Source organism: Suncus etruscus, chromosome 1 (assembly GCF_024139225.1).
Source record: "Suncus etruscus isolate mSunEtr1 chromosome 1, mSunEtr1.pri.cur, whole genome shotgun sequence".
NCBI lineage: Eukaryota > Metazoa > Chordata > Mammalia > Eulipotyphla > Soricidae > Suncus > Suncus etruscus.
In genome coordinates this window covers 68103584-68124897 of record NC_064848.1, presented here as the reverse complement: position 1 = coordinate 68124897, position 21314 = coordinate 68103584, and the positions used below count along the sequence as shown (strand labels likewise).

At 36.4% G+C, this 21314-nt stretch overlaps 1 non-coding gene across 1 annotated transcript; it reads left to right on the top strand.

Annotated features, from left to right (window-relative positions):
• Positions 1-4367: 4367 nt before the first annotated feature.
• On the top strand, positions 4368-4581 carry LOC125995090 (small nucleolar RNA U3). The gene has a single exon (XR_007490714.1). It is a non-coding gene; the product is annotated as a small nucleolar RNA U3 (small nucleolar RNA).
• Positions 4582-21314: the final 16733 nt, after the last annotated feature.

Here is a 21314-nt window from a genome sequence, read left to right as displayed (position 1 = left end):
ACAGGGCCTATGTATTTTTTAATAATGATTATAGGGTCCAGAGAGAAAATACAGCAGGTAGGGCACTGCCTCATGTGCAGCTGACTGGGATTCAATCACAATACCTAATATGATCTCCTAACATTGCCAGGAGTAATCCCTGAGATCCAGGAGTAACCTCTAAACACTACCAGGTGTGACCCAACAACAACAACAAATTAAAAAATACTATAGTAAGCAGAGAGATAGTATAGGGATTAAGTACATTCCTTGCTATGTGGGACCACATGGTGCCTTGAGCACCACTGGGTGCCATCCCTAGAAGCCACATTTTCATGCATTGAGTTGTCCATACATTGGACTGTGTCAGCCAGGCTAGCCTATAATAACTTGGAAGGGTGCCCTGTACCTCTTGAGCACTACTTAAGATGCCACTTCCCAAAATTCAGTAATTTTTCATTTTAATTAACTATAAACAATGCCTGAAGAAATATTTCAAAGGACTACAGCACATGCTTTATATGTGGGAAGTATGGGTTTAATTCCTAGCATTCTGTTCTTGCAGACAACCTTCTAGAGCAAACTCTGGAATACTGGCTGAGAGCAGCCTCTGAGAACCTTCAAGTGTTGCTCAACAAAAAAGAAAACAAAGCAAAAAAGCAAAAAAAAAATGCTACATAGAATAATGCCAAAGTCTGCAATATAATGAACCCATAGAAAAGAGGAAATTCCTCCATGCATTGGTATAAGGAAGATGGGCTGGTGTTCTAAGAAACAGGATGGCCTCTGAATTCTAAGATGCATGGAGAACATGTGGACTGAGTTAGAATGCCAGAGGCTCAAGTGAACTTGACTTCTCCATGAAAAGGCAGCAGAAAAAGTTTTCTAAACTCATCTGGATCAAGAACATTTTTCTCTATGGAAATTTTCCTGATTCCAGTTTGCGAGAGCAGTCTGTTAGAGAACTGAGCTCTGAATAAGGGAAGCAAATTGTGTAAAATAAAGGAAAAAATTAGGACAAAGAGAAGGGTGAGAAGAAAATGGGAAATAGTTGAAGACCACTGACTAACTGCCATATGTTAAGCTTTGTACTTAAATGAAAATTTCTTCACTTCACCATAATTAGGTATTTCTATCATTTCCATTTATCAAAGGGAAAGCAGGTTAACCTGCTTGATTAAAATCGCATAATTAACCAGACATGTGCCTTCAGTTTGAGTTTTAAGTCTCTGACTAAAAGCCTCTAAGCAGGGGTCCTCAAACTTTTTAAACAGGGGGCCAGTTCACTGTCCCTCAGACCATTGGAGGGTCTGACTATAGTAAAAACAAAACTTATGAACAAATTCTTATGCACACTGCATATATCTTATTTTGCAATGAAGAAACAAAACAGATACAAATACAATATGTCGCTCGCGGGCCATAGTTTGAGGACCACTGCCTAAGGCATTGAATAGAAAATTATTTTTCCTTCATTTCTTGTACATATAAAATGATCAAATTTTGTTATAGTTTGTGAGTTTTCTAATTTTTTAAATGTATGAAAATTGAAAATAGTGATATTAGTTCTAAGACTTTATTTAGTGCCATTAAGTAATTCACAATGCTATGTGATCATCACTGATATTTTTCAGCACCAAAACAGAAACAATAGTTCTCCTTTGCTCATTCCCCAATTCCTACCATATTCTAGTTTGCTTAATGTGTCTATAAATTTGTCCAATATATTTACCTCATATAAGTACAATCATTTAAAAATGTCCTTTTGCTTAGTTTATTCACTCAACATTATGTTTTCTAGGTCCATCCATGTTATAGCATGTATCAAGAATTTCTCCCTTTTAAAGGTCAAATAATAGAAAACTACTGAGCATGTATGACACATTCTATTATCCACTTATCTATTGAAGGGCATATTGGATGCGTCCATCATTTAATCTATAAAAAGATTGCTTTAAACACTGGTTTACGAGTATCTTTTGCTATCCCTGTTTTTATGTTTTTTATTTGTTTTTATGTTTTTTAAGTATTTTTATGGTTGTACTATCCCTGTTTTTATTCTTTATGGTAAGTACAATTTGCATATTTTAAGTCTTATTCCTTTTGAGCTTGTTTTCTAAAAGTTCTAAGTTTTAGGCTGAAGTGATAGCACAGCAGTAGAGCATTTGCCTTCCATGCAGCTGACCCAGGAAGGACGCAGGTTCGATCCCCAGCATCCCATATGGTTCCCTGAGCCAGGAGCTATTTCTGAGCACAAAGTAACCCCTTAGACGGATATGGCCCTAAATACATAAATAAATAAATAAATAAATAAATAAATAAATAAATAAATAAATAAATATTTCAAGTTTTCTTAAACGTTTCCATCCATTCTTCTACCACATATTATTTTTCAAAACTTTTCCAGCCCAAGAAAGAAGAGGAAAGGTGTACTTTTCGAGTAGCTTGTGCCTTTATTTATCGACATTTCAGGTGGGGGGGCACACTGGGTGACGCTCTGGGGTTACTCCTGGCTATGCACTCAGAAATTGCTCCTGGCTTGTGGGGACCATATGGGACGCCGGGGGAATTGAACCTCGGTCTGTCCTAGGCTAGCACTTGCAAGACAGATGCCTTACCTCTAGCACCACCATTCCAGCCCCCTTTGTTTTTGTTTTTGTTTTTTATTAGTATTTGTCCACATTTTTATTATTCAGCAAATATGAGAGCACACGTTTTATTACTGATATTTTAAATGTTTTGAATTTTTATTAACAAAACGAAGATCTCTGTTTTTTGTGTTATAATTTTTCTGATTCCAGGTTTATCACATCTAAAAATTACAGGAATTATTTTATAGAATAGGATAATGTAAGAAATCTTAATCACTTATGACTGACTTATTTGAACATTTAAATGAATATTAAGACACAATTCTTTTTTTAATGAACATAATTTTTATTTTAATCATAGTGGCTTACATATCATTGACAATAATATTTTTGTACATATTAACATAAAATCAGGGAATTCCCATCCTAGACTTGCCCTCCTTCCATCTCCGTTCCCGTCCTACCTCCCATATCCTTCTCCCTCACCCCCGGGGCTGCCAGAATAAGTGGTCCCGTCTGTGCCTAGCTTACTACTTAGTGGTCCTACCCCTGTTTGGTTTTGGTACCTGCCTTATTTCCCACTCTAATTGGGAGGCGGGATGAGATAGTTCAAGTTATGTGGTTTTGTTTGAAGAAGAGAAAATTAATAAACTGGGGGAAAAATCAAATATGCCAAAAATGGATGGAGTCCTTCTGGAGGCTCTCATCCTAGGTTGGAGAGATGAAGGGGAAAAAGAAGGTGAAACGCCACAACAGTACAAAAAGAGGTGTCAAATAAAATATCCAGTGAGCACTCCAACAATAAAGATAAGCACCACATAAATGCCATGGTCTTGAGATAAAAAAAAAAAAAAACATGGCAGAGCACATAAAGGAAGAAAAGAAAAGAAGAAAAAAAATATAAATGGAGACAACTTCAGTATCCACACCAAAACAAAGAAATCGACAAAGACTAGATAAGTAAGAAAAATTGTTTTGTGCTTTTTGCTTTTTTGTTTTTCCTTTTCTTCTTCCCTCCTGCACAGGCACAGTAAATATTGGGGTCATTCGAAAAGGAATTCTCTTGGCCTAAGATACAGGGTTTCTCCACTCTTGAAGTATATTGTCATGTGATTAACTATAGACTCCTTTCAGGTTCATTTACTCTCCCCTTGGTGCTTTGGTGGTGTATGGAAGACTTCTGCTCCGTCCTGGGTGATAAAATCAGACTCCTGTATTTAGAAGTCTCAGTATCTGCACGAGTCAAGGAGTTGAACTTATGATTATGTCTCTTTGTGGTTCTAGAAGTTCTGTTCCCTCAGTGTCGTTTTAATCTGTTTTCTGTGGTTGGTGGTCTTGGTCTTTGTGAGGATCCTAGGATGGGGCCTGGGTTAGCGTCTTTCTTTATGTTTCCAGAAGACCCATTCCATTGCAATAGTCTCAGACAGACCTCTGGAACTAGAGATAATAGTTGTAACTCAAACCCTAGACTAGGGCTTTTCTTATTGGTCCCAGGAAAAATACAGTCCGGTCATGGTTCTATCAGCCAGTCATCTGTAAATCGCGATCTTGGCATTTGGACAAACCAAAGGATGACAAGTCTTCTGATTTTGTCTTATCGTTAGCTGGTGAGGTAGAATAACCTTCTTTTAGGTCAAGTTGTTCCCAGTTTCCTCATTGTCAGGATATTATATTAGAGCTGGCACTTGTTGGTGTCTGGACAATATTAAGGATGTCCCGAATGGGATCTGTTTCCTGTGGCTGTTGTGAAGAACTGAAGACACAATTCTTAAACTTGAATAAAAATATGAAAGATATAAGATTATACTTTAAGGGATCATTTCTATAATATGTGACTAGAGAAGTTTCTCTGATCCTGTAAAGCACCCAAAGCCACGAGGAGGAGCCAGACCTTCCTCTCCTGAGCATGAAGCCGGCTCTAGGTGTCGCTTCTGCGACTGCCTTTTGCCATTGATGATCGTTCTTCCTTTCCTTTGGAAGGGATAGAGGGAGAGGATGCAGCCTGAGTGGTAAAAAAAAAATATGAAAGATATTACCAGTTTGAAAATATCCAGGTTTTAGATATCCAGATATCCAAAATATCCAAGATATCTAGATATTTGAAAATAACTAAAAAAAAAAAAAACAACTAATATTAGATTATCCTTCCTTCTCCCCTATTACTGACCCTCTAATTTAAGCATCTGTTGAATGCAAAAAAAAAAAAAAAAAAAAAAAAAACAGGGGGAGGATAAAAAACAAAAGGATAAAGCAAATCTTTACTCCAACAATGTATCTTGTTCTGATAATTCCCATTTCTGGAGAAATAGGATACAAGGATGTCTACATCCTTTTTATCAGAACATTTGAAAGTTTAGATTTTCCCAGTGATTTTATGGATGTATCTATCAGCTGCCAGGCAATGTTTCTGCTGAATTGAAATTCCACTGAAAATTCTAAAGGAAGTTGTTAGTTTCTACCAAATCAGAAAAGACAATATTTGCAACTTTGCTTCATACAGAGATCCCACTTCATAAGTTTTTTTATATTTTAAAATTTTTCTGGTACCACTATATATAGTACACTGCTAAAACTGCAAATATTTCAGGAAGAGCCTTGTCTTTCTTTCTTAGCTCTGAACTATCCTGTAGAACATAGTTTCATTGCAAATGAAGCATTAGAGTTTTCTCTTAAAGTTAAAGATGAATTTAAGGTTTCATAACTGGCATTACCACAAAAGAAACTCTGGGGTGAATACAGCTCCATCTGATCTATGGATAACAGGAGAGAGGAGAGAGAGAGAGAGAGAGAGAGAGAGAGAGAGAGAGAGAGAGAGAGAGAGACAGACAGACAGACAGACAGACAGACAGAGAGACAGACAGAGAGACAGACAGAGAGAGAGACAGACAGAGAGAGAGACAGAGACAGAGACAGACAGAGACAGACAAACAGACAGACAGACAGACTGACTGACTGACTGACTGACTGACTGACTGACAGACAGACACAGACAAGACAGAGACAGAGAGAGACAGAGAGACAAAAAGAGTATCCTTGTTTTCAGGGAATCAGAGATAATATGAAACTGAAAATTATCTGAAAATCAAGGTCCTTCTCTGATGTGAGAAAGAAGAGCCAGAGGAAAAACAAACTGATATGCTTAGTGACATATACCAACATTAATCCCTTGCAAAGCCCAGGCTTCCTAGGTTTACCAATATGTCAGTGCTTTAATATGACAGTGCTTTAAAATCTATACTGGATTTTCATTCTGGCATAAAAAGGAACCAGAATATGGCCCCTCTGCCTATCCCCACAACACACATATTCTACTATATAACTATTTCCTAACTACAAATTATCTCTAGCCTGATTTTTCTGGGACAATGATCTCTAGGATACAAAGTAAACTCAGGCGGGTTCGTTTTAACAAATATCTATAGATTTATTTTACAGCCTAGGTAATCTTCCAGAAAATATTAATAATGTCATATTCAAATAGCACCTCCATTTGGAGGGTGCCTCGGGATATACATTGCAAAGAAACATGCAGAGATATAAAAGGAAAGCAGGGAGGAAGCAAAAAGCTCTCTGCCAATGGGGTATATATAGAAGAGGCACAGCAAAAGTGATCTCTATTACACTGACAGCCCCGCTTAAAACTTGCTCTTTGTGAGAACTCTGCATTGAACTAAGGTGGCTAACTTCAGGAATCCTCTGCATCCAACACCTAAGAAAAAACAAGGAGCTTTGACTCTCCAGCTTTGATGATGCTCTTTGCTCTTTTCACTCCTTTCTACCGTACCTTTGTTTACCTATTGACTTGGCTCTTAAACTTTATCCCATTCCTCCTCATTCTCTATTAGAAGGCATTTTCTGGATCCTAATATTAGACTCCTGCTTCACAGATGGAACCCTCTTTAGCCCAGGTTTTCCCCAGTGCCATTTAAGTGATAATCCTCTGAGGCTGACCTGTCTTCCTGGCACAAAAAGGCTTAGAACATATTTGCCACATCTTCTAAACAAGACTTTATTATTACAGGTGTTACCTGAGCACTAAAAATAACATCCATATGCTAAGGTCTGACACTGAAGGAGATAAAGCACTCTTAGTGGAAATACGCTAGCCTTGAACTTAAATAATAGTTCACACTAGATCTATCTGCCACTTATAGGTTTTGTGACCAAGTGACCAAGTATAAAGTTCACATCAGAAAACAAACAAACAAACAAAAAACACCTTATTATGGGAGTCTGGCAAGTCCTATTTTCTTATCTTTTCTTTCGGTTTTGGGTTTTTGGCCACAACTGACTGTGCTTAATTTTGACTCTGTACTCACAGATCACTCCTGGCAGGCTCTGAGGATCATATGAAGTGCCAAGAATTGAATCCAGGTTGGCCACATGCAGTGCAAGCATCCTACTGACTGTACTATCCCTCCAGCCCCACAAATCCTGTCGTGTTTTGGTTTTGTTTTAATTCCTTATTCATTATCACCCTACTTATCAAAAAATAAAAATCACTATTTTAATATTTTTATTTTATATAAATAACTATATTTTGACATCTAAAATGTTTTCATATAATTACTTTTAGTCTGCCTATCTTGCTCTCCCTGGACATGATATATTGGATTGCCTTGTACTTTTCTAATATTTTAATTTACCTATTCTTGGATATTTTGAGATTTTACATTTCAGGGGGAAAGTGCATTTTTTCCTTAAACCTCCTTTCTTATTGAATAAATCTTCTTTAAAAAATTTTTATTTAAAATACATGGCTACAAGGTTGTTTCAAATACAGTTTTTCCCACACTGGTAAGTTTTTCATGATTGATTTACAATCATACAATGTATAACAACCTTCACCAGTGCATATTTTCTGCCAACAATGTCCCCAGATTCCCTTTCACCCTCCTTAATGACCATTCCTCTGTCTGTTTCTGAGGCATACATTTTCTTCTCTCTATATTTTTCTCTCTTTCTTTTTTTAGACACTTTGGTTTGCAGTATAGTGCACATTTCCAGCCAGCAATGTCCCCAGTTTCCCTCCCATACACTCACCCCACACCTGCCTCTGGGGCAGGCATTTTACTTCTTCCTAACTTTCCCTTTCTCTCTCTCTTTTATTTTTTGACATTGTAGTTTGCTCTATTGATACTGAAGGAGTAGCACGCATCTCACTTTATCCCCTTTCAGTACCCAGTTCCTGTCTAGAGTGATCATTTCCAACCATCACTGTCACAGTGTACATTTACTACCCTAATTGCTTTCACCACTCCTCACACCACCCAAATGTGGACTGTTGCTGGATACAGATTCAGCTCCAGAAGGACCCCCAGTGCAAGAACTCTACACAAACCTTTTCTGCTGCAAATCATTTCTCAAACTTAACAAGACCAAGGTGTGTGATGAAAATGTGCCCTGGATTCCACCCCCACAAGAATATCTCAAAAGACAATGGGGAAGCCTATATTTACTTTATATGTTTAATACCTTTATAATACTACCTCTTAACCTGTTTATCCCCAAATGTAAGGTAATTTCCTACATCACTTTTCCCTCAATTAATTTTTATAAATTAATTTTTATTTATTTATATATGTATATATATATATTCTTTTATTTATCTTGTTTTTTATTTCTTTTCTTCCTTAACTCCACCTGTTTTGGTTCTGCTTGGTACAAAAACCTACAAGAAAAAGTATTGCCTGGGATAAAAAGTTCATGACAAAATCAGGGTGCAGAGATGATGGAGCCTGACACTCTCACCGCCAAATGTACCAGCAATATAATATAGCACCATTTCTTTTTGCAAAGGCATACTAAAAAGTGGGAAATTTTATGTATAGAAGCAATCTCTTATCTACTAGGGATAAGAATGCATACATTTTACAATAACTGGGGCACATCACAGCTTGAACATGTGTCATGTGGACCCAACTTAAGACTCTATGTGATTAGACAGCAAACATTCAACCCCAAATCCTAGATCTCAGACATAGAATCGACAGAGTTCTTCGCAACAGCTCCAGGAACCAAACTCCCTCTGGGACATTCTTAATACTGTTCTGACACTAACATGGCACAGTTTTGATATGACACCCTGACAATGAGAAATGGCCACAACTTAATCTAAGAGCAGGTTGTCTTATCTCATCACCTAATAATAAGATGAAATCAGAAGACATGTCATCCTTTGATCTGTGCAAAAATCAAGATCACTAACTACAGAAGACTGATTGTGACAACCATGACTGGGCAGAACTTATCCTGGGAACAATAAGAAAGACCCTAGCCTAGGCTTTGGCCTATGATCTGTACAACAACTAAGGTCTCTTATTTCAGAGGTCTGACTGAGACAACTGCAACTGAGCAGAACTTCTGGAAACATAATGAAAGACTCTATCCTAGATTTTGTCCTAGGATCGGTGCACAAACCAAGACCACCAATTACAGAAGACCAATTAAAACAACAGTGATGGAACAGAACTTCTAGAACCGTAAAGAAAGACTCTATCCTAGGTGCCATCCTATGACATTTGCAAATATTAAGATATCTAGTTACAGAGGCCTGATTGTATCATCCATGACTGAGCAGAAAGTTTCCAGACACCACAAAAGAGCATGTACGGAGCCTGTAGTTATTCCCATGACAGTATGTTTCAAGGACAGAGAAACCCTGTATCTCTAAGGCCAAGAAAATTCCCTTTCTAATCTCCCCAATATTTACTGTGCCTATGCAGAAAAATACAAGCACAATTTTTTTCTTTTTATTTCAGATTATGATCATTGTTTGGTTGCTGTCTGTATTACAGTGGTGCTTTTCAGATTTTGTGGGGTTTTTTTTTGTCATTGTTTGTTTTTTTGTTTCCTTGTTTGTTCTTTTTATGTATTTTTTGTCTTTTTGTTATATTTTCTTTCTTTTTCCCTTTCTTCTCTTAAATTGATATTTATAACCCTCTAGATGGACTCCTCCGGGTTTTTTGTGTTTGTTTTTTGCTTTTTTTTTTTCTTTCCCTTCAAACAGAACCAAAAACTTGAATCATCTTGTTCTGCCTCATAAATTAAGGTGTGGGGCAGAAATGTTTGGAAAGACCAAACAGTTGTATGAATATTAAGTAGAAATAAAAAAAAATGATCAGACTTAACGCTAAATCCAAAGCCAACAACAACAGAATCAATACCCAATCTACAACAAGCTAGACACAGAGGAGACCACTTATACTTGCAGCCTGGGGGGCAAAGGAGTAGGATATAAAAATTTATTGTTTTGAAAATTAATTTTTATCCTGCCACTTTACTATACTAATTTACTGTTTCTAAAAACATTTTTGTATGTTTTTTAATTTTCTAAGTATAGTACAATATCATCTGCAAACAGTGAGAGCTTGACTTCTTATCCCAATTGGATTGTGTTATACATTTTTCTTGCCTAATTGCTACAAAAAGTACTTTCAAAATTATATTGAATAGAAGTGGTGTAAGGGGCACATTTGTCTTGAGCCAGATCTTAGAGGAAAGTGGTAAATGACCTTGACTATATTGAGAAAATTTCCTTCAATTTCCATCTTGAGATATTTTTTTTTATCATGGATGGGTTTTGAACCTTGTCAAATGCTTTCTCCACATCTATTGCTAGATCAGATGTGTTTTTATTTTTTCTTTTATTTATATTGTATTATATTGACTGACTTGAATATGTTAAACCATCCTTACATCTCTGGGATAATTTGTTGGGTTATATTTGCTAGTATTTTGTTGAGGATCATTCCATCTGTTTTTATCAAGGACTTGGGCCTTTGATTCTCATTTTTTGTAGTGTCCTGACAGCTTTTGGTATTAGAGTGACGTTAGCTTCATAAAAACTATTTGGGAGTATTTCTGTTTTCAATTTTCTGAAAAAGCCCAAAAAGGAGTAGCAGTAGGTGCTCTTTAAAGGTTTGAAATAAGTCATCAGGGAATCTATCTGTATCATTTGTTTTTGGTAAGCCTTTTGATTCAATTCAGAAATTCCAGATCATACAAATTATCAAAGTAATCTCCTATTACCCTCTAAGATACTGTAGTATCTATAGTGACCTCCCCCTCTTCATCTCTGATTTGGCTTATATATTTTATCTCTCTCTTTCTTTGTGAGTCTTGATAATGGTTTATGATATTGCTTTTTTCAAAAAACCAACTCTTGCTTCCATTGATCTGTTCAATTATTTTTTTGAGTTTCCAGTTTATTAATTTCTGCTGTAAGTTTTATTTTCTTCTGCCTGCCCATTTTTGGTTTATTTTGTTGGTCATTTTCCAATTTCTTAGGCTGTGTCATTAAGTTATTCATGTAGGCCCTTTCTTCCTTCCTGGTTAATGCTTGCAATTTTTCTCTTACTACTGCTTATTTTTTCTTACTACTGCTTTTGCTGATTGCCACAATTTCTGATAACTTTTTTTGTCTTTCTTCTTATTTATTTCGATTTCCTCTTTGATTTCATCTCTGACCCATTGATTAACCATCAGTGACCTGTTTAATTTCCAGGAGCTAAAGTTTTTCTCTGTTTCTATTTGTAATTCACTTCTACTTTCAGTGTATCATAGTCTGAAAAGATAGTTGATATTTTTTCTATTCTCTTGGTTTTATAAAGGTGGGTTTTATGGCACCGCATGTGGTCTATCATGAAGAATCTCCCAAGTACATTGGAGAAGAATATGTATCCAACTTTCTGAGGATGAAGGGCCCTATATATACCTTCTAAGCCATTCTCTTACATTTCTTCATTTAAATCCAGTATATCCTTGTTAAGTTTTAGCCTGATTGGTTTATCAAGAGGTGATAGGGTGGGTGGATGTCTCTCACTATTATTGTGTTGCTATTAATGTCTTTCTTTAAGTCTACTAGCAGTTGTTTTCAATATTTTTCTTCTCCCTCATTGGGTTCATTTATATTTAGGACTTGAATTTCTTTTAAAGTTCTGAGCAGAAATGTTATGTAGATGGCTGATGTTGGTTGAGTTTTCAGAATTAGCATCTTCACACAGGTGTGGTGCAGTTCTGCGTTGTTTTCTCATTGTGACCTTTGTAGTGAACTGCTATTTTTATGTATTGTGGTGGGGCTCCTGACTAGAAAAAAGGCAAAAAAAATAAAGTGAATTTGAGTGGCTTTGCTCTTGACTAGGTTTATTCACCATAGTGTAGTTCAAGCAATAGTTGACTTTTTTTTTACTCTTTTATTAATATCGCCATTATTTCCTTCAACTCAGTGGCAACTTTTTACACTCAGACTAGCCTAAGTGTCCTTCAAACTAAACTACCTTTCCTCTCACTTTTTTGATATAATTCCTGACTATCTTTTGAAACACAAGTAGGGGAGACTCATCATTAACGTCAAGGTCATCTTCATTAGGAAGTCTTCTCAGCCACTATGCCATCTTGTCACCATTATCTTCAAACATTTCTGCCCTTTCTCTGAAATAATTGGTTCCCCAGTGTGATCCCTCCCCAGTGAACTACATATTCCTTAGGATCAGGCAGTTCTCTACCTTGAAATTTTTTAAGGTGTAAAATTATATTTATTTTCAGATGAAATAAGCAGATAGGTATAACACAGTAAAGATTCATTGTGGACTAATAACTAATAAAAATAGAATAAATGAATTCCGTTAATCTACAGAATACAAATCAACATACAAAAATTTGGTAACATTTTTATGCTAGAAGTGAATTATCTGAAAAGAAAATTAAGAAAACAATTAAATTTACAATAGCAATAGAAAGAATAAAATGCTTAGATTACCAGATCCTTACAGAAGACTTGCTATATGACTTTCATGAGTTTCTATACTATTCTGGATCTTGGTATACTGTAGCCAGATGATTGTAAGATGTTGCATTTTAATACCTTTGTGCCTAATTTTGAACTGTCCATCTTTATTCATGGCAGAAACTGAGTAATTTCTCAAAAAGTTGTTGAGTAGAAAGTTTAAGCTGTTTCTATGTGTCCTAACTAATTCTCACAGGTCTTTATAATGTGCCATTTGTTTTTTAATAAGTTCATATTTTATTTACTTTTCATAGTCTTTTATTTTATTGAAACCATTGTGATTTACAAAGTTCTTCATAGTGGGTTTCAGACATACAATGTATCAGGCCTATCCCACCACCAGTGTCTACTTCCCTCCACCAATGTTCTCAAAGTGCATCCCGTATCACCAACCCCTGCCACCCAGCCAGCCAGTATAACAATTCCATTTTAAGTTTTGATTACTAAAATTTGAGACTCTTGATTTCATTGTTGTTGACTTTGGCTTAGATATTTAGTTCTGTCCTTTGTAACACCACCAATGCACCCAAGACCACTTGACCTCTGGCTCCCAACCTTCCAGAGTTATGTTTCTTTTCCTTCATTCAATTTCTTTTCTTTTCTCTATATTCTGGGGTCAAGGGTATTCGAGACAACTCCTATTGCATTTCTTCATGCAGTTATTCTAAATACCACCTATATGTGATATTATGTACTTATTCTTCTGGCTTACTCCATTAAACATAATATCTTCATCCATGTTGCATCAAACTGCATGATAGCATCATTCCTGACAGCTATGTAGTATTCCATTGTAATGCATACCATATCTTCATGATCCAATCCTCTGTTTTGAACAACTAGACTGATTCCAATTCTTAGCTATTTTACAGAATGCTGAGATGAATAGTGTGTGCATACATCCTTCTGGATGATGTTTTTCCATCCTGGAAATAGATATCCAAGTATGATTTCTGAGTCATATGGCAGCTCAAGTTTTAATTTACTGAGAACCTTTCATAAGAGTTGCAGCATTCCCATCGGCAATGGATAAGTTTTTCTTTCTCACCATGTAGCCAACACAAATTGTTCCCAGTATTTTTGTATGTTTGACATCTTCCCTGGTGTAAGATGATATCATATTATCTAATTGATTTAGAATTCCTTTATGATAAGTGATGATGAGAATTTTTTGCATGTGCCTGCTGGCCATCTGTTGGTCTTCCTCAGAGTGGTGTTTGCTCATTTCCTCTCCCCATTTCTAATAGGACTTTTAGGCTTTGTGGAGTTAATCTTTGTGAGTACATTATATTTTATTGATAGCACCCCTTTACCTGATGTGTTGAGTGAAAAATTTTCTCCCAGTTAGCTGTCTTTTAACTTAAGCTTGTGGGGTTGTTTTTGCCATTTTAATTTGATGTAATTCCATGTATTGAGATTTGATTCTGTAGTCCTTGCCATTGGCATCTTATCATCAAAGACATCTTTGAGATCTAAGTCTTAGATTGTTCTGCCTATGTTTTTCTCAATGACCTTTATGGAATTGGGTCCAATCTCAAGCTCTTTGATTCACTTAGAAATGACTGTTGTGTGTGGTGTGAGAGATGGGTGGGTCTTTAATTTCTTACACATGGTTATCCAATTGTTTCAACATCATTTTTTGAAGAGACTAGCTTTATTCCATTTCAAATTCTTGGCTTCTTTGTCAAAGATTAATTGACCATATACTTGAGGGTTTATCACTGGAAATTTAATTGTTATCTATTGGTCTGAAAGTCTTTGTTCTAATACTATGCTGTTTTTATCACTATGCTATATAGTAGAGCTTCAAGTTATGTTAATGAGATGCTTTCCATTTTTTCTTTCTTTTTTTTTGAGCCACACCCAGTAGTGTTCAGGGGTTACTCCTGGCTCTGTGCTCAGAAATCACTCCTGGCAGGTTTGGAGGACCATATGAGATGTCGAGGATCAAACCTGCGTTTGTCCTGGGTCAGCAGCATGCAAGGCAAACTCCCTGTGGTATCACTGTGGTACCACTCTGGCCCTACTTCCCAGTTTCTAGTTTTTCAATATATATTTGACTATCCTAGGACTTTTATGATCCTACACAAAATTCACAATTGATTGTAATGTGCCTTTTAAAATATAGTTTTTCAATGAGATTTCTTGAGACTGGGAGACAGTATATGGGTTAGGTACATACCATACACTCACTCAATTCCTGGCACCTAATTGCTTTCTGAGCATCCATGGATGTGTCCCCAGGAGCACCTAGAGCATCCCTAAGTAAGGTTCTGAAGGACCTTGCACATCATCAAGGAACCTCTAGTAGTCACCAATTCCAACACTGTGTTTTTAGTCTCTCACTGCTCAGGCCCTGCCTAATATTCAACCATCTAATCTGTGTGGTCAAGTGCCACTGAAAGAAGCTCTGTGTCCGTAAGCACCACTTGAGAGGTTCTTCCCATACAAAAATGAAGTTTCTCTTATATTGGCTAATTTTATTATATTATTTAAGTCATCTAATCACTGAATGTAGATCTTTATGACTAAATGCCATTTATCTTCTATTACACCAGGTTTCTTCTGCCTAGACCAACTTTAGTGATATACTTGAAGTACGCTAGACTCAAAAGAATGGACTCAAGAGGACCAAGCCTTCTATGGAAGCTTAGAGTATTGATGACTTTAAAATATAGGTTTCTATATGCATAAAACCTAAAGACCACTTTGTATTCTTCCAAGGTAGAATTTCAGCACTCTCAAACATATTAGAAGGGGCTTATGAGGGAGGTGAGTTTATGAGAGAAGGGAGAAGAGACAACAGAATATTGAAGCAAAAGAAGTTAAAGATCACACAAAAGCCATGCAGTTTATGACTAAGAAATTTATAATCACTTATTGGAAAGTTTCCATTGTTACAACTGGTAAAACTTCTGTAACAAGGTGTTCACATATCTTTTTTTTTTTTTTTGGTTTTTCCAGCCACACCCATTTGATGCTCAGGGGTTACTCCTGGCTAAGCACTCAGGAATTGCCCCTGGCTTGGGGGGATCATATGGGATGCTGGGGGATTGAACCATGGTCCTTCCTTGGCTAGCACTTGCACCTAGTGCCACCTTGCCGGCCCCTCACATATCATTCTTACAAATCAATCATACAGTTGTTCTGTTTATATATGACAACTTTATGTATGGGTCTTTTGAATTCTGATCTTAGAGCTGTAAGGTGCTTTCTATAGGTAAAGGGTCTGTTGAACATAAACATTAACAGAATTTTGGACACCTATTATTAAAATCCTGAGGATAAATAGCATGAATAAAAATTGAGTTCATAAATGCCTTTAAATGAAAGCATTACAGCCAATTATTGTTACTGTTGTTCAAACCATATGTGTGTGTATATATGAGTGTTTGATCTTAAAAGAGATAGATACTAGGTTGAGACAGAGATGAAATTTATGTGTTATCCAACAATTAACAAATATTGACATATCTAATAATAGTTTATCCTCAGTTAATCTTATAATTTGCTCCCATGATACTATAAATAATCATGTAAAGGCCTAAACTTGTAGCAAGCTTGACTCAGTACCCCTTTCCTACTTTGGTTGGGACACCAAGTTAATATAGAATTGATATTTCTTAATTTTAAAGATACTGACACAGCTATAAATGTTTTGCCTATATTTTATTCATTCTATAATTAATGCCAGTTATCTTGATCTTATTTTAACATATAATGTAGAACAGGGTTTTTTTTTGTTTTTTTCTTTGCCTGAAATCTTTAAAAAAAAAAAAAAGTAGAGCTAGGAACCAAGGAGTTAACTAAAGTGGTTAAGGATCTGAGTTTGATCCCAGAAATTGTGCATTATAAAAGTGGGGTGGTGTGACTGTGAGGATCTAAAAGTATCACTGGAGCCAAGCACCCACATATAATATATATTCACCAATGCCTCTTCACTGTTGGTTGTGTCCCCTATTTTTTAGTCCCCTATTTTTTATTAATAATTTTTATTTTGACTAAAGTGGATTACAAATCTTTCACAGTAGTATTTTAGGTACATAGTGACATTAAATCAGGGGCATTCCCACTAACAATGTTGCCTCCCTCCACCTCTGTTCCCAGCATGCATCGCATATCTCCCCTCCTTTACCCCCCAGGCTGCTATAGTCCCCTATTTTTTAAAAATCAGTTTAGAAATTTATAGAATTGATTATAAATCAATATTTCATTTTATTATTTTAACTTAATCACCATGAATTACAAAGTTACAAAATAATTCTGAGTTATTTTCAGGCCTACAATGATTCAACATTAATCCCTTCACCAGTGTCTACTTTCCTCTACCTATTTCCTCAAGCCACCAGTCCTGTCTCTACATTTTTTTCCTATTATGAACTTTGGTTTGCAATAATGTGACTGATAGGGTAATATATATAATATATATAATGCTGTTATTGATAGGGTATTATATATATATACATACATACATACATATATATATATATGTATATATATATATCCCTTTCTTTCCCTTTCAGCACCCCATCCTCCTCCATGGTAGAATATTGTCATAATATTCCTTTCTGTGTTCTCTCCCCAGTTCCAAGGTTCTTTCTAAAGACCAGTTCTCGCTTTTCTGTTCTGGAGGCTAGCTTTTGCCGGCATGGGGTGTGAGGAGACCCCAGATCAAATATCTTCTCCTAGCTTGGGGGAGTGTTGGAAGGCCAGGGAGGCTCCCAGCCAGCTCCACTCTTCTTCCTCCAGACTCCAGGGACATGCCTGGGTGCTGGTCCATGCAGCCAGAAAGGTAGGTGCCAGGGAGGACTCTATAGGGGACTCCAGGCCTACTCCCACCCAGCACAAGAGGGTTGGGCAGGGGAAGTCACCAGCAACAGGTTTTCTCAACGGTCTCCATTTCAAAACCGCACGGGGGCGTATAATATAAATCAATAGGATTTCCTATGATTAATGTATGTTTTGCATAAGCATAATGTCCATCTTGTATTCTGCCCGTGCTCATCGCCCTACAAGCTCATGTCTAGTCCTTCACTCCCTCACCCCCAACCATCATAACCCCACATTTAACCCTTTTTACCTTCAGTTCTTGGCTCCTCAAGAAGCAGATTATTATTCCCACAGAAAGCCAGCTGCCAAACCGCACCATAAGTGATAAGATAGACTCTCAGCCTGAGAAGATCCCAGATCTACTCTGAGAGGCCACCTTTCCTTCTTCTTCTGATATTGTGGACCTTTGCTTGCTAAGAGATTCAGTTTTAGAGAAGTCACGGCTCAAGGATTTTCCCTGATATGGGACTATCGCCAGCCGGTTATCAGACTGCACAGGCCAAATCACAGACCAAAGTGATGCACCGGATTTAATACACCCCAACTATTTCAAAAGACATAAAAGGGACACGCATATATCTTTTGAATATATTTTATGTATGCCCTTATAACTATAACTCTTACTGAATATTCTCTAATACAGTGACGATTTTTCCCACTGTTTTGTCTGTTCTCTTTGTGATCTGTTCAATAAGGAATTCTGGTAGAATAGTCCTTAGATTTAGAACTCATATTAGAACTAAGTTACAGGGATTGTTGGACTTGTTCCAGCAGCCCCCATATGCATCAATAATGCCATGAGGCATTGTTCCTCTTTTGCATAGGCACGTTAAAATCGGAAAATACTAAACATGCAAATAAGTTCTTATCTAATAGAGATATGAACACACAAATCTTGTAATGCAGTGGAACCTTACGCCCTGAACTTTGTCATAATGACTTGGCTCAGACCTCAAAAGAATGGGCATTGTCCATTCACCCCTGAACCAGGGATGCCATCTATGAAACAACCACGGTTGTCTATAACATCACCTGGGAGCAATCCTCTACTAGGGAAGACCTACTGCTGCCCTGGCATAGATCTACTCCAAAGAGAGCTCCCTTAACACCCAGAAGACTTAACAACAACAACTACCTGCTTTCAGGGTAGGGCTCTCCACATTGCTCTCTAATTGTGAGGTAAAACTAGAGGACACTCCACATTATCCTGACTTTGATGTAGGATATGCACAGATTCCAGGATCTTTAACTACAGAAATATGATATCAACAACAGTAACTGTACAGGGGAAAAAGTTTATTGACACTACAGACAATGACTTGGGTTGGACAACCTTATATGCCTGGAGCCTAGAATTGGTCTTATGCCAGAAAACTTCAGGGGTAAGGTCTCCTTGTATTTAGGCCAAGGCTTTTCCTTTCCATGTCTCCATATTTTGCTGTGCCTATGCAAACAATAATTGCCACTATAACACCATTTTTATTGTACTTCTTTAACTCTTATACAAAAAATAAAAAAAGAAGAGAAGTAAAGCTTATTTTTTGTGTGTTTTTGGTTTTGTTTTTTGTTTTTTGGGTCACACCTGGCAGCGCTCAGAGGTTACTCCTAGATCTATGATCAAAAATCGCTCCTGGCAGGCTCGGGGGACCATATGGGATGCCAGGATTCGAACCACCAACCTTCTGCAGGCAAGGCAAACACCTTACCTCCATGTTTTCTCTCTGGCCCCAAGAAAAGTTTTATTAAACATCTGTTAGCCCTTTAAAAATATATTTTATTAGAAATATTTATTGGGTTGCATTCCCCAAAATGAGACTATTCATCATTGTATTCTGTTCTGTTTCTTGATTTCATTTCAAATTTTTCTTAGAATAATTTTATAATTTTGTAAAAGTTTACTTACACTTAAAAATGCCTGTCTCGAATACAGGCAGGGAATGGGACGGAGGGGAGGGGGCATTGGTGGTGGGAATTTTGCACTGGTAAAGGGGGGGTTCTGTTTATGACTAAAACCCAACTATAATTATGTTTGTAATCATTGTGCTTAAATAAAGAATTTATATTAAAAAAGACCATTTTTCATATTCTTCATTTCTAGCACCTTTGGGCATTTGTTATTTCCCTATTATTTATATTCCTCATATGAGAGAGATAATTATATGACTTTCCCTTGACCATTGACTAACTTCACTTAGCATGATACTTCCCAGATCTATCCATGTATCAGCAGATTTCATAACTTAATCTTTTATTATCACAAGTAGTATTCCATTGTGTATCACCATTCACAAAAGCCAAAGTCTGGAAACAACTCAAGTGCCTAGAAGAGGTGATTGGATAAAGAAACTATGGTACATAATGTTATCCCATTGAAAAGTAAAAATATTGTGCCTTATTTATCCCAAAAATTATTTTTAAAACAATTCTTAGATCTTTATATGATTCATGAAATTTTCAGAGTATGCCTTTTTAAAATCAGTGCTAGACTCTTTGCCTGCTAAAAAGTTTTCATACTATGATAAAGAATAATACAAGTACATCTTGACTTTTTTCATTAATCTCCAATTCCTAACCAGTAGAAATTTTAATTTTCATCATTCATATGCACAGTCATTATAAATGTGGCATACTATTAGATATAAGTAACAAAAAAATTGACAACTTTATTATAAAGAATGTCACTTAATACAAAAATCCAGAAGTTTTGCTTCCAGATTAGGTTAAATACTTTCTTAAGGCTCAAATTCTTCCCACATTTCTATTGTATCACTATAAAATTCATAGTATATTTAAAAAACTAACTCTTTAAGAGTAGATAAGTCGCTACATAAGACAACAATGGGGGATATTCTTTAATACATTTCTTTTTATTACTGAGAAAATTTTTCTAGAATTCTGTGACCATTTTTCTCTGGCATATCATTGCTCAAAGGTATATAACTGATGTATGGAGATTGCACTATGTGATAATGGAGATGTTTCCTTGAAAACTGATGGATAGATTGGAGTATCTCTATAACTTTAAAATGATTAATTTAATTACTATAAAATACTCCAATAAAATTAATAAAAAATAAATAAAGCAGATCAATAGAATAGACTTATGTATTCAGAGATTGTCCCCCAGATACACAATCAACTAAACTTTGTTAAAGGGGCAAGAAATGCAAAAAGGAGAAAGGAAAGCCTCTTCAACAAGTGATGTTGGGACAACTGATCATCCACATACAGCAAAGTAAATTCAGACCTCTATCTAACAGCATGCACAAAGGTCAAATTAAAATGATTAAAGACCTTTATATCAGACCAAAACCATAAGGTATATAGAAGACAACATATACAAAACACTCCATGACATTGAGCCTAACAGCATTTTCAAGGAGGACACATCATTGTTCAAACAAGTGGAAGCAGAGATAAACAAATAAGCTACTGCACCTCAAAGGAAACAGTGACTAGGACACAAAGGCTACCCGCAGAATGGAAGAAACTATTCACCTAATACCCATCAGATAAGGAACTAATATCTAAGATATACAAGGTACTGACAGAACTTAACAAGAAAAATACATCTAACCCCATCATAAAATGGGGAGAAAAAAATAAACAGACACTCCCTCAAAGAAGAAATACAAATGGCAAAAGGGCACATGAAAAAAATGCTCCACATCACTAATAATCAGGGAGATGCAAATCAAAAGAACAACAAGGTACTATCTCATGCCACAGAGACTGGTTCACATAACAAAGGACAAGAACCATCAGTGGGGAGAAAGAAACTGTTATTCACTGCTGGTGGGAATACCATCTAGTCCAGCCTTTCTGGGAAACAATATGGATATTCCTCAAACAAACTGAATATTGAGTTCACATATGATCCTAGGGATATACTCTAGGTACACAAAACACAATGTAAAAATATCTTCTCCATGCCTATATTTATTTCAGTGCTATTTATAATAGCCAGAATCTGGATGCAACCCAAATGCCTGATAAATGAGTGGCTAAAATTCCTTTCTTGAGAGAGAGAGAGAGAGAGAGAGAGAGAGAGAGAGAGAGAGAGAGAGAGAGAGAGAGAGAGAGAGAGAAAGTAGAAATGTCTGCCTCAGAAATAAGCAGTAAGGAGG